Source organism: Macrosteles quadrilineatus, unplaced genomic scaffold, assembly GCF_028750875.1.
Source record: "Macrosteles quadrilineatus isolate MER2022 unplaced genomic scaffold, UCM_ALF_1.0 Scaffold_8__2_contigs__length_117827958, whole genome shotgun sequence".
Classification (NCBI taxonomy): Eukaryota; Metazoa; Arthropoda; class Insecta; order Hemiptera; family Cicadellidae; genus Macrosteles; species Macrosteles quadrilineatus.
In genome coordinates, this window is record NW_026542601.1 from 70511933 (window position 1) to 70526703 (window position 14771).

Sequence of the window (14771 nt, forward strand, 5' to 3'; positions counted from 1 at the left end):
AAATTATTCGTATCAAAATATTGTTTTATGTTGGTAGTACCGGGGGACCATGGCTCCGGTTTAGTTTTTTTCAATTGTAAAAGCAATATAAAAGAAACTCAACGTTTTTACAACTAATTTTGGCTTTTATTAAATAAGTTCCGGCGGAATTTCAATTTATTATGAATACCTGTCCAAATTATGTAAAATATAAAAAAAAGAGTGGATACAAATTGTAAAATGTATAAGAGTGAAACATTGAGTTGATGCAGTGCATTAAAACGGCACCAACATGAAACACTCATCACTTATCAACACTGACTTGCTATATTTCCCCATTTTCCCCTATATCGAGTAATCTCCAATGTAATCTTTGCCCAATGGTTACTTCGACTGATGATTATCAGTTTGTAGTTTGTTTGTACTGTTCTGTATTTTATAATTTGCTGGTATACTGTGGGTGGCTTGTTATAAGCACATGTTTCAAGTCTTTTGTTTACTTTTAGCGAATTTCCCTAAAGGGGAGTAACTATTACCATTGGTGGCACGGTAATATTTAGCCCCGGGATCGATTTACTTTTTCATTTTGATGTCCCCAGAGGCCAAAAACACTATTAGTTCTAATTTTTAATGTATATACATTGTGATTGATATAAGTGTGCCAGCTTTTTTATTCGTAACTATTTATAAGAAATATCAAAAAAAGTTAAATGGTAAGTGCCTTGGATTTTTTTATTTTTTAAATTGTAGTCAAGTCGAAGAAAAATATTTTAGCCGCCATTTTTCCAATATGGCCGTCAACTTTGATTTTTCTTATGGAACACCCTGTATTTTATGATGTATTCCTGTAGAAAATGTAATTTTAAGACAATTTTGCTCTTGTGTTTTTTTTTATAAACCTAACCGTTTCAAAGATAATAATGGTTAAAGTTGTGAAATTTTGAATAGTTTTCGAATAAAACAGCTGGCATGCTTGCTTAGGCCTTTGTCGAAACTCTTTCTCATGCCGAAATTTGAAATTTCGCCGAAATTTGACTATACACCGAGTAGAGGTGTATAGTCAATGGTAATAACTATTATACATATTATAATATACAAAAATGTTAAACGATAATTCAAGGTAGGGTAACCCATGAGGCTAATAGTTTGTACAAAATAATTACTAGAATAGTGGCTATTGCCCCAACATTATATGAGTCTGTGAACGCGAATTTCCTGAGGTAGTGGCTGTCACCAATTACGTTTTTAGGGCTATAAGTCCCGTCCCTAATTTCAAAATTTAGTCAAAATCCTTCCGCTGGATGACGATATATATATATTACAGTACAGACAAATAGACATAGCTCGTATTGGAATATATGTTCCAAAATCTAGTCAAAATCCTTCCGCTGGATGTTGGTATATGTACCTATATAGACAAACAGGCATAGCTCGTATTAGAATATAGGATAGGATAGATTTTCATGTTGCTAGTACCATAGATGAAGTAATGTACTTTCGCCAAAAGACAATCTCAAGGCATTTTATAGCATTGAACGACGGACAAAAAAACGCCCAAACATAAATGTGGAATGATGACGGTTTTATTACATCGTAACAAATCTCGCCAAAGAAAGTCGATCTCCGAGCTTAATCTTTTGTTTACGTGTGTTGTTATCATAAATCATTGTAGGGGAAAACTAAGGAAAGTCGGGAAATTTGTTTGGCAGGAGCGCTGAATTGGCCAGCCTGCGAGTCGTCCAGTTCCTTTAGATTCAGATGGTGCGCGAATTTTCCTGTGTACGGATGTATCCCTAACCTACGATGTTGGATTATGTGTTGTTTACTTGACTGGAATTGGATTTACATAAAAAGGTTGGTGGATATTAGAAAATCTTCGTTGTTTTAGTAAGTGTTTCAAAAATTCAAAATGACCTGACAATTATTAAAATATTTATTTTAGTGGGCATATTTTTGTTTGAAAATATATGTAAAAACTGTCTAACTGTAAGAATTTACATTTATTACAAAATAATTCATGGCTTAAATTTATATTGGTTTCTTGTATACAGTGTTTGTATTTTTTTAATCTTTTTAATATGTTTGTATGTGCCGGAAATGTGTAAAACATTAAAATATTAAGTATTAGCTATGACTATTATCAAATAGTCAATGGTATTGGATTACGGATAAAACTAAAAAAAAAATATATATATATATATAACTAACTATTCAAGCTTTTGTTAAAAAATTTCGTGAACTATAAAAATAATTAACAGGATAACACTCCAAAACCATCTGGAACCGACGGTATTTTCTAAAGACTAAAAACTTACTCATTCGCCTTATGAAATAAATAGTGAAATGTCAACCATATCACACTACAGTAGTTAATTTATAAAACATGGTATTCACGAACGTGTTCTTTTTTGGGTACCTATCTATGATTATTAACAGTTTTGTGCTGTTTGTCGTTTAATGAAGCTGCATGGTCACCTATTTATTTGTTGACGAATAACACTGTATGTTTAATGTTTTTGTTAAAATTACCGGTACCTCCACCGTCGTCATCATCGTTAGATATACTCGTAGGTCCACCTCACTGTAATCTTTCATTTTTAAGTCCCCCAAAACCAAAGAACATCGTTCGTTTTAGTAGTTGCATTTGTATTACAGATTTGAATTTCGAAAACTGCATATTACATTAGGACAACTATAGCGAAAACGACATAACAATTTTCGAATCTCTTTGAATACGCTTACATTGGTGTCCTTAAGTAAAGACCTCGGACAAGAACTGTGTATTTGGTAACAAGTTTAATTTTAAGATCTCGTTGAGATTCTCTTATCGAGTTTGAATGATTTATTGTAGCTTAATGCCAGGATAACTCAACTATCCTCAGTAAATATACGATTCATAAAATTGACGACCGACATTACCTTGACAATTTCTTGATTCTTTGTTTGTTTAGTAAACAATGTTTACTGGGTGCGATGTTGTTTATAGGTACTAACCCTGCTATAATTAACTACAATTGATATAAATCCACTTAACATTACGTACTCAAGTAAATTCAAAATCTATAAAGTACACTTGTTTTTATGAGTGTTTCGAGGGTGTATACAATGTTATAGACTTGGTCTCAAATAAACTCCCACAACATGCAAACAGTTTTCATCACATCACCCCTACCAATCGAAGTGTACCTTAGTCGTTTGATAGAGCTTGAAAATTAAACAATTTGTTACCTCAATCAAAGTACTAATCATACCATACTACACTATTTTCATGAAAGACTTTTACAGTGTATAATGTACTGTGCCACGTAAATATACCTTCCCTTAATGATACAAAAGGTTAGTAAAAATTCAATGCAGCTTGCTTTTATCAGGGATGCTTTGTATTCCACCCTACAACAGCCTCCCGGATCAGGGTGTTTCGGGGGGAGGGGGGGTCACCTCATCTCCCACCACCCTCCACCTCACCCCTAGGCCCGGGTAAACAGAATCAGTGATCATACTGGAGATGGCCCCTACCTATTGAATCATATAGAACCTTAAAAACACGCAGTTATATAAAACCCGATTGGTCAATGTATTTTGTTTATGTAACTTATACCGATAGTTTATACTAGTAACTAAAGTATAATTTACAACAAACTGATAAACAGAATCATCAAAAACACGTGGTAAGATTTTAGAAAGGAAATTTAGTTTTCGATTATTGGTTACGATGGTAATACGGATAACACGGAACCTTTTTCCCAATCAGTATTGAAGCAAATGGTGTGACATGTTTTGGAGAAGCGCGGTTAAATGTAGACATATTCAAGATGTGCTCTTTGCACCCTCTTGGACGCATAGTTAATTAAACTATTAATAAGTGGCCTTTGTATTTCACCTTGCTGCTCAATTCTGCCATTGACTATATACCACAACGTTGTGGTATATAGTCAACGATTCTGCTAAGCCTAGTTCTAAAATAGAGATAAGTGTCAGAGTACGGTTGTTGTACGGCCCGTTTTCAACCGATGTCGGTTCTAAGAAAGATTCTCCGCTATTCGACCTTTCTAATAGAAATAGGTCTACCGAAAAAATATTTTTTGTTGCAAGAAGGGCGAGCAAAAATAGAAACTGTAGAACTCGTTTAAAAGTTGGCATGTAGGCCCGTCAGTTCTCCCTTCACAGAAATGTAAAGTGTTTAGCGATTTTTCCCATATAGGGAATAAGCTATTAGCGTAGTACTCATGGTAAGACTTGGACCCAGGACCGATTTTCTGTTTCGTTTTGAGGTCCCTAGAAGCCATCTGTTCGAATTCATAATTTATACTAATTTCAAAATATATAGTTATATAAATATGTGTGTCCGTAAGCACGATAAATTGGGCAAAAATGATCCAATTTTGATGAATTTTGGTACAAACGTGTAAACCTACATTTATTCGAACGAGATCGCGAACTAGGATGATCAGACTATGGGAACGGGGGATTATGGGGTAAAAATTGGGTTTCCCATTTTTTACCCTAAAAAAATAAAATTTGGCAATTTCCTTCCAAACCATTTTGTAGAGCTAAAAAAAACAAATAATTTAGTGCATTAAAGCGTTGATTTGCGTAAATTTCATCAAAATCGGAAAAAAATTACTGAAGGCTTTACCGTGCCACTTACGGTAATATCATTGACTATTGGATTCTAAAGTCAAATGTAATAGTTACTTCCCTATAGGAAAATTCGCTAAAAGCACAGTTTGAATTGATGGTTATGATAGAACGTATATACATTTTAATTTATTGATCAATCATATTAATTAAATGTTCGATTAGGCTTTGCTTACACGCCAGGAGTTTTAATGGAAATGCCACAACTGTCCTATAAAGACTAGTCTTAAAAGCCGTCTGAATCGTAATCAATAACGGCTCTCTGTCTCGGTCTTCATTGAGGGATTTATCCTTTATGAGTTTCAAAATTAATTTAAATTATTTATTGTATTTTAGGGCTAATAGTTTCATACGTTGATAAAAAATATCTCTTGGGGTATACCCATGGTAAATCAAACCATTTACTATATAACACTACTACTAGGCTACTACTACTACTACTACTAGTGTTATATAGTCAATGATCAACTCCACCTACTTTAATATCCGCATAAGTTTAATAAATTATAAAGCCTTTACATTTGGCCCATAGTTTATAGGACATATGTTTCTTTATTCTAAGTTCTAAGTTTGCATTCCTGGATCTAAAACTGTGACGTTGTCGTAGGTTGTAGTGAGAAGTTTCTCCAGCATCCTATTCTTAAGTAGTTGTCATCTTAATAAAAAAATCATTAGTTTTAATAAAATAAACACCGGCGATGTAAAAAATAAAACTGTAGGCTATCTGCTAAATGTTACTTAGAAAATACACGCAACATAATAGGTACCTTAACAACATCGAGGATAAAACATTAAATTAGATGGAAAAACATCAACCAAGTAATAAATAAAATATGTTTACTCGCTAGAAATTGAGAAAGTATAATAAAGTATACAAATATGTACTAAGAACTTACAACTTGGACAAAATCATGTAATCAAATAACTTTTTTTTGTTGGGGCATAATCCTTGTTCAGTTATAGTGTTTGCGTTCCTCATCTTCTCTACGAAACTTAAATATAGGGTTACTTTTCTTCATATTAACATAAAAAATAATGTTATCTCTGATCAGAAAGTTTGTACGGTTCATTTAATATTCTTCGATGGTTAGGGAAGTTTCTATGGATACTAAAATTATATGTTTCTTTTAGGGAGTAAAATAGTATATTTCACTACTAGTCAAAAAGCTCGATATTATTGTTTCCAATGCTCGTCTTCGACTGGCATGTAAATCGACCACTCTCTCGCCCCGAAATGGGACTATCGTGACGAGTATTGAACACTACTTTTCATCACGATGAAAAAAACTACTTCATCGAACTTAAAAAAAAATTAAAACTTCAGTTGTAGCTTTGTTGGTGTCAGGCAAAGTATTGCTTGTGTAGCGAAAGTAATGTTTATGTCAAGAAAAGTCAGCTGATCACTGTTTTTGGTGTATGGAAATTCACGATTTTCGAATATTTCAGCTGTATGGAAATGGGCTATTGTCGAATACAGAGTCATGAAAAATTTTGCAGTTTTCAAACCATTTAAGATCCGAAAGGGGGTTCTTACATCATAGTCGCGTAACTTACCTGTTTCAATCAGTAGGTAACAAAATTATAAGATATATTATACATTTTACAGTTTTGTCCATACACTTTGGTTATGATTTGTTTTAACCGCGTAACCATCAATACAAAACTTCGTTAAAAGTTTTCAATTGCTATGAATACTAACAACTAATGAAAGCGGGGCAATGTATAATAATTTCAAATAGAAATTACATTGTGAGTTAAGAATAATAATCTACAATCAGGTGATCCGAGAAAAATAATTGTTTATAAGCAAGCACTTTAATTTCAACGAACCTTCAATAGGAGTTTTGAAAAATCCTCTCTTATTCCTATCATTACCATGAAAGGAGCGTGAACCCAAACTTAGTATTATTCTAGGTAAATATTGAAACATAGTACAATATTAATAATAGATTCGTTTTCATCAAGGTATCAACAAAGCTAAATGTGTTGAGCTTCTGATGGCCTTATAAAGAGAACATTTCCCCGGTCTTGGTATTACTATTAATACCTCTGTAACTTATGTTTTCCGATAGGATAATTAGCTATATCTGCAACTATATCATGTCGAAATGTAAGAAAGTTGAGATCGTATAAAGAGAAAATGAGAGAGTGGTCTCAGTGTTAGCTGCTCTAATGAGTAAAGCATATTCGTCGTGACGAGCACAAGAAGCTATCTTACTCGAGCTTCAAGGCTGCCTACGTATGTTACAAGTAACAAAACATACGTCACTGACTCTATGACGTCATTCAAACTGTCAAACATAACTTTCCCTGACGTACTTACAGAATAAACACACATGCTGGTGGATGTGCGGTTTTATACTGCTTGGAGTTGCGAGACCAAACTAAAGCAATTGCCGTCGATTGGATAAGCGACTTGCAATTATTAGTTACAAAGTAAGTTATGAAATTGGTTCGAGTTTATGCGACCAGTACCAGCTACAAACCGTGTAGTTGGTTATAATTGAAAGAGTATTTATTTGCAAGAGGGGGGTTTATTATTTCAATTGCCTATATTTGTCAATTTTGGTAAATAGACTAAATTGTTTATTCCATTACAAAGTTGCTATTTGGTACAAATATTTGCAAAAACCTATGTGATGTATCAGAAAATAACATACAACTATTAGTTTCAATACTAAGCGTTGTTCGTATTGAAATAGGCCTACAATAAATTCAGAACATAAACATAAATAAAACTGAATACTTTTTTCAACAGTTAAAAATGTTGTTTGAAGGCTACCTACAGACGTAAATACCCGCGTAACTGTTGAGTAGTTATAATTTTTAGTATTACGAAATACAATTTAAAATTTCAAACGGTTGGATAAAATATTAACAAGTGGAGGTACGTATGCGAAATATAAGAGAGATTTATAAACTAGTATAATCAGCTAATTAATTTCAGTGGTACGCAAGTATATTTTAACTGGACATTTCTGTTCTAATATCAGAGGTGTTATGTTTGATTTTGGACCATAAATGCACTACCGTACTAAAGGTACAAACATTTTTTGTCAACAATAACATTTATCCACAATCTCTGTTTTAAGAGAACCGGAGGATTTCGCTCGTGTCATGGTTCCAATCTCCTGGTCATGGAGGTCTATTTTTAAAGATTCTCCTACAACTTCATTGAACCACCCAAACGTCAATTCACCCCTCCCACCTCACTACACGTCACTGCTTCATTCTTGATGCTTTATACTTGAATTTTGCACCTATTCTTGATGATTACTCAATTCAGGCATCATACGAAGGTTATAGAAACAATAAACTATGACGACACGTTATGGTTCAGTTTTAAAATTAATAGGTATGCTGCTATAGTGTTGCAAGGTTTTAATAACTGATTTTTAGAATGTAAGCATGCAGTGTTTGCGGAGTGAGCTTTTCTAGTGGTTGAACACAGAGTTCAAAAAGGTCACGGAATCAACTCCCACCAACCAAAAATGGATTTTATCTAAGTGATGCCACGACCCTCTTGGCCAAGTCTGAAGTAATTTTATAATGGTCCCGAGCTAGCGCCTAAGAAGGTGGTACATTGGCTCTGAACAAAGATAACAAGTGTGTCCTTTAAAAGATAAATTTTTCTAGGTTGCATAAATTAGAACGACTTGACATTAGAACTACTTAGTATTCATTACCAGAATTGAATTTAGTTAAGGTGTCATCAGCTTAAATCATTACCATATAAGTGTGTACGTTTTAAAACTGGAATAACATTTAGTCCTTGAAGAACTGTTTGTCCGCAGTGTCTGCTAATTATCAAGCTATACACTGTGGTTTTCACGCGTAGTTTAACGTTGCAATAGCAGGGAAAGTAATCAGCTGATTATTTTTCCTCACTCGAATGTGGTTCTGTCCAATTCGCACGTTGTTTGTCCCTCAATTTAATATTGTTGTCCTAGGCAGCGTGATTGATACTATTACGGTTGACAGCTGATTAGTTCCTCAAGGTTAAATAATCAGCTGGTTACTTGTGATTAATTAATAATGACCACGGTAACTAGAATAATAACAATTTAGTATGAAAGTGAGCGACACGAACCTGCACACTGCGCTATACGAGCACTGATCAGCCAGTCGTGAGTAAAGTTGGCTAGTAAACAGAAGGTGTGTTTCATACTGAGAAAAGCCACTATTTTTTGGATGGTAAAACTGTACCCAGTTGGCCCCTCAATTGTTCTTTTTAATTGGGATTTTTTTAATTATCAAAGAAACACTTAATTTTAGTCAGTAAATAATTACAAATAATCTCTCATTACATTCTACAGTACACATCACTCATTTAGGTTAATACACCCAGTTGTCTCATGACAATTATGATATGGTGATATGTACACCATAACTAACGAAAAATAATAACCATAAGTTACCTATTTTACTCCTATAAGGTGTTAACGAAATATACCCAAGGTACTAGGAAGTTACATTATGAACATAGATAGTTTAATTCATAGTTTATAAGATTGATTATATGGTTTTAATGATAAAACCAATACAGTATTACGAGTCGTTGAGCAAGCTAGGCATATTCATGGAAAAAATAAAAATTAGAGACACTTGAGAAATTTATTCAGATTTATTGCATAAACATAATCTAATGATTCATAAACATATTTTTTGTAGATATTAATGTTAAAAACTTGAAAATGTGTTTATGGAATTATTATTTTAGTTGTTTATGACCTCCCTACAAATATTTTTAATATTTTCGGTGAGCCAAATATGATGATAGGGACATGTTGACAACATTTTGCTTGATCCCTCCAGCGTTCTGCACTAATGGTTACTTCCGTATAGGGGACTTCGGTAACTGGCTTGTCCCTCCTCGTTGAGGTATTTCACCTTAATTGAATTCCGAAAATGTTTGGAAACACACCACAGTTCCACTGAACTAAACCGAACTAAACTAAAAGTGTCCTTTCTTTAACAAACTTAGCAAGGAAAACTATTTTCAAAGATTAAACTAACAAATGGTTTTTAATATCAAATATCTCAATATCTTTAAATAATCAATAATTTTCTAATATGCAAACCACTTCCGAAAAATCTTTGCTATCAAAGAGCAAAGCTAACCCATAAACTTTGATGAGTGAGGGTAACAAAACCTTGCTCAAATTGCGATCCTGCGTTGATTCTAACTGATTACACGGTCCGATACTCTTGTGGCGTCATCAGCTGTGCACATAAACAAACTTCTTCTCTCAGTTCATGGTTTAGGACAAACACGACAACTCGAAACACACGAAACTAACACTAATTGTATGATCACGGGTGTCTAAACATATTGTGTGCTGCAACTCGACTCAACCCTTTGGTTGGTTGTATAAATGAAGATTCTGTTAAAATAGTTATTTCTGTAACTAGTGTGCAAAGTAGTCTTTCAAACACTATACAACACATCTTTAGGTTAGGTTAAATCCAAGCTTTGAACGAAATGGGAAACGCTGCACCATCTGATCGTAGTCGTAGTATCTTAATTGTTGCCAACTTCTTTTCAAGCGTACACGTATTACGTGCCTAATAAAAGCACACTGTTTTGTGTAGTTTGGCTAGAAAACTGTAGTGCGAAAAAATGAATGTGGCAAAAGTAAAATGAGTGCGGCAAAAGTAAAACGAGTGCTGCAAAAGTAAGTAAATTCAGCAATTAGCTACTAAAATCAGTACAAGAAAGCCCACTTTGTCAGGTAGCTGTAGGAAAAAAACCCATTGTACCATGAAAATGAACTCTCCATAACCCACTGACAACTACGATCATAGGGACGAAAACAGAGAACCGTTTGCAAACTAGACTCGAAGAATTACAAGTCCTCCATATTCAAGGTGAGGCTGGCACTGCTTAGAATACCAACGTGGTCTTTATGGTGTGTAACTTAGCTGTAACTGTTGAATCTAATTATACTAATGTAGCTTTAACTATTCCTCTGAGACATGCTTCAGTAAAAGCATTTACTGTATACCAGCACCATAAAATAATACTATACTAGCCTAATTATGGTATTAGTCAGTGGGAGTGGTACAATTCACGATTTTTATAGTGAGTTAAAATCAGAACACGATTCTATTAATGGAAGTAAACGTAAAAAATCCATTAAAATTATTAAGCTGTTGCTATTTTTAGACGAAACAAATTAATGTAGTTGAATTATTGAGTTCGCGAGGTACACACAAAAGGAATCCAAAGGACATAAATAAGCCAATTTTTTATGTAAGCTAGGTTTTTCCTCAACCTTCATGAAAGATTTCAGCCCAGATTTCTCAGTTGTTTTTGTGTAAACCCTTGAACGAATATTTACACAAGTGCATAAATTAATTTTTCCTGTCACCATTATTGATAACTGAAGAATAAACAATGTTTCAAGTACAAACCATTGTCCATTGCCCTTGGCTTAAGTGATAATTGTGTGGTACAGTGGTAAACCCATCTTAACTAAACAACCTTGAGGTGTGCCAGTTCTATGAGAACAAACGTTAATCAAGCGAATCAGTCAACAAGTAGTTCCCTATAGTTGTTGGTCAAGGAATTTAAATACTTACGTAGGAAAAAAACTTCTTATATCTTCTGCCCAATAGATTTAGTTATTTGATCTTGCGCTAGGTGGGATGTAACCATTTAGAATAAAGAAATACTGTATCTATGTTTATTTTATCCTAAAACGTACCTTACCAGTATATCATTTTGATTACCTACCCTGGTTTGACATAATCTCTAGTAAAAGTAAACGTGTTTAATCCAAAACCTAGGTAGTTAAACTGGGAGAGTTGACTAGTTGAGGTAAACAGATTGAAACCCACTGATTCATTTCTTAGACCGGGTGAAGTTCAATACCGCAGACGTCACACTTCCCTGTATCTAGAATATAAAGTTTTGCAGAATTAAATACGTTAGTACATTTTAGTGCGATTTTCATGAACTAATCTGGGGTTCGCTATGTGGAGAGGTTCTTTTACCTACAAACAACTTGTATGGTTGATTCGTTTCTAAAATTTTTGAGGGAATTTAAAATCTAATGAAAATAAGGATTGTACACGAAATGCTCTCGAGTTTTGTTGTGTAGATAGATAGATAGATTACAAACTCCCCTGTGCAACGTGGTATTTACAGTGTCGAAACAAACAATTCAACTGTAAACACAGTACGGTTCAAATTAAAAACCACCTAAAAGGAAATTGATTCTTCACAGTTCTGGCCACAAATCCGTCCAAGGACGTTGCTTCTCTTATCAGGACGGAACTTATCAATTCCGCCCAGCAGGCACCGGAACTATTGACTGTGGTTGTTATCACTTTCACTCTCATGCGGTCTGTACTTATGTACTGCGGTAATCTATAGCAGTGTAGAACTTGCGCAAACATTTCCAATCATTTTTTAATTACCATTTCATTTTGTTAATTAATTTTTTTATTTGATGATAGTTAACGAAATTTGTTTAATACTACTGCACTTCACATATTAATAGCACCGTAGACAATAATTATTATTATCTAAATTACAAACATTTTACCCTTTTTACTTGTGATACAAACGCAAATTACGACCATCTAAGGGTACATTTGATTTTGCTGGAATTAATGTACAACATATAAGAATGTTGTAAAGTGTGTTACTTCTCTACATACTTACATTACTTCTCCATAAGGAGTGTTGTGGCCTCGTCCCAAGGATGGGAAGCTACCATTATTTTGGGAACACCAGGAAATATTTAGTATTATACCCACGCCTCGTTTCAGTCCGTGGGTAGTTTTCACAATCATTTAAAGACATTTTATCAATACTTTTTTATCGTAATGAAATGTAAACTTAAAATAATATTTCGTTAACTGCAGCGGACACGGCGAAATGCGGTTTAGGGATAAAATAGAGAATCAGATGGAGTTGGGAACATCATATGTACATTTTCCGACTGTAAAACTCGTCCGCTAATTTTGTTGAATCAAATTGGCCCAAATTGATTAAAATATTATCGTACTATAATTATGTTTTGTATGTTTTTATCATCATGACGTATTGTATCATTTTAAATGACATTGTAATTTAGGCAAATTTAACTATCGCGCTGTCAAGGGAATACCTGTAACCTCTAAATAACGGAAACGGATTTTAATTAACTTGATCAAAACATCATACACAATTAATTTATTTGAGTTAACGATTTTATTCACGATTGTTATTAACAAATTTATTAAATGTAAATGGTTGACGAAATTTTTTTTAAATATAGCTCATCACGGGTCAAAATCTCTTTTCTTCCGTCATTATTTATTGCCCAGAGTAACGCAAGGCTTTATATATTGATAAAACGTAAATACGATATTAGTTTCAAAGTACGAGGGAAATAATTTCCCTACGAATGGTAGCACTGGCAGTCTGGCTGAGACATGAAGACGTTGACGTCTGTGACATGCCTTCTGGCGCAAGTTGAATCAGCTGCTCCGTACAATCAGCCGGCGACAACAGCTTTCATGAATAATAATTATGACGCACGATCAAGAGCTGTTGTCTTCTACGCTAGAATTCTTCTGACCCAGTGCTTGGCCAAGCTTGACATACCCTGTTAGGCCAGGCCACTAGGCACAAAACTAAACAGATAGAACATAATTATATAACCATAAAGTATCAAACAATTTCATAACTAATTAAGGTTTTAATTAATATTAATTAAATAACATTTCAAGCATTTGAAGCAAATTTTATCAAACTGTGTCCTCTCCCATTGCAAACTCAAAGCTTGAGTATAATAAGCGTTTTAAACTTATATGCCAACCCCGTACGAAGGACGGGTACTCTGCTAGTTCCCTATAAATATGAATACTCATAAGGTTAACATGGGGAACTACAGAGCCACTGGGGCGGAGCCCGAAAGGATTTTTGAGATAAGAATATGCCTATATGTTAATCGGGAATGTGAGCTATCATCATGCAAAATTTCAGCCCAATCCGTCCAGTAGTTGCGTGATTGAACTTCAAACAAACAAACAAACAAACGCACAAACTTTCACATTTATAATATTAGTAAAATATTTTTACAACAGTTAGTTAATTGTTGACAACGATTCTTTTTATGTCTTCTTTTAAAGTTTTCCTCTAATATTTGTATGTTTGTAGCAAAAACGTATATAAATAAAGTAAGTGCGGTAAATAGCTTGGAACCGATCTTTTTCCAGTTATACATATTTACACCTATGTGTACTTTTTCATATGTAAAAAATTGCCTCGGATGGTTCAGAGTACATTTCTACACAAGTTCTATCTTTGTATATTTGTTAGTTATGGTCGTGTGTGTGTTTTGCAACATTCCTCATAAAAAATAATCGTTCACATATTCTCTACAGTCACGCGAAGTCACTAAAGTAACTTCTGTGGAATTTTACGTCATCGCTTTTCTAGAAGCATTGGCGTCATTTAAATCTTCCGTTGCATAATTTTATTTTCTTCTTCTTTTTCTCAAGAGAATGCTTCATTGACTCCAGGTTCACCCAGGTTCATCACAAACATATTGCAGATCTTTTGCTTAAAATACAGGACTGATAACCTTCTTTACGATTGAATTGGACATCCCCCCAATACCAAAAATATTATATAAAAACACCTTTGGCTTTATATCATAGATAATACCTAAGTATATGGAAACGAAGCAGATTCACCTATGAAACCTGGTGATTACGGACGTACGGCGAGTTAAAAAAATATTTTCCCTTCATGCTCGTATTGCCTTTTACCACATAATAAAATTCTTTAATCTGTGGTTTACAGACGAGTATGTTATTTTATAGGTTCAAGACACAACTAAGCCAGACCCAAAACTGTAATGCGGGAAGTAGTGTGATAACTTTCCTTATCACCTAGCTGACAGCCACTATCAGTGGTATCACCGTTTGTTCAAACTTCCGCCCCTATACAACGATGACGGTTGCTGAGGCTTAATTTCAGCTGTTGTAATAATAGTTGCCTGAGGAATCAGCTGATTTTACACAGTGGGACAAACCATTTATGAACAAACCCATCGTCTCAACTACTGTACCCATTCCATGAACACCTCTATAGCTTGTATAGTATTACTGCACATTTTCACTGAAATGAATTAAGCCTATGTTGATTTGACATAACA

The 14771-nt window shown here is 34.1% G+C and overlaps 1 protein-coding gene across 1 annotated transcript in view; it reads left to right on the forward strand.

The window, feature by feature from the left end:
• Window positions 1-1765: 1765 nt before the first annotated feature.
• LOC129000151 (uncharacterized) overlaps window positions 1766-14771 on the forward strand; it is a 63306-nt gene continuing 50300 nt past the window's right edge. Inside the window, exon 1 of the mRNA XM_054427084.1 lies at window positions 1766-1833. The gene's annotated coding sequence lies outside the window, so the exon portion shown is untranslated. The remainder of the gene's footprint in view (window positions 1834-14771) is intronic.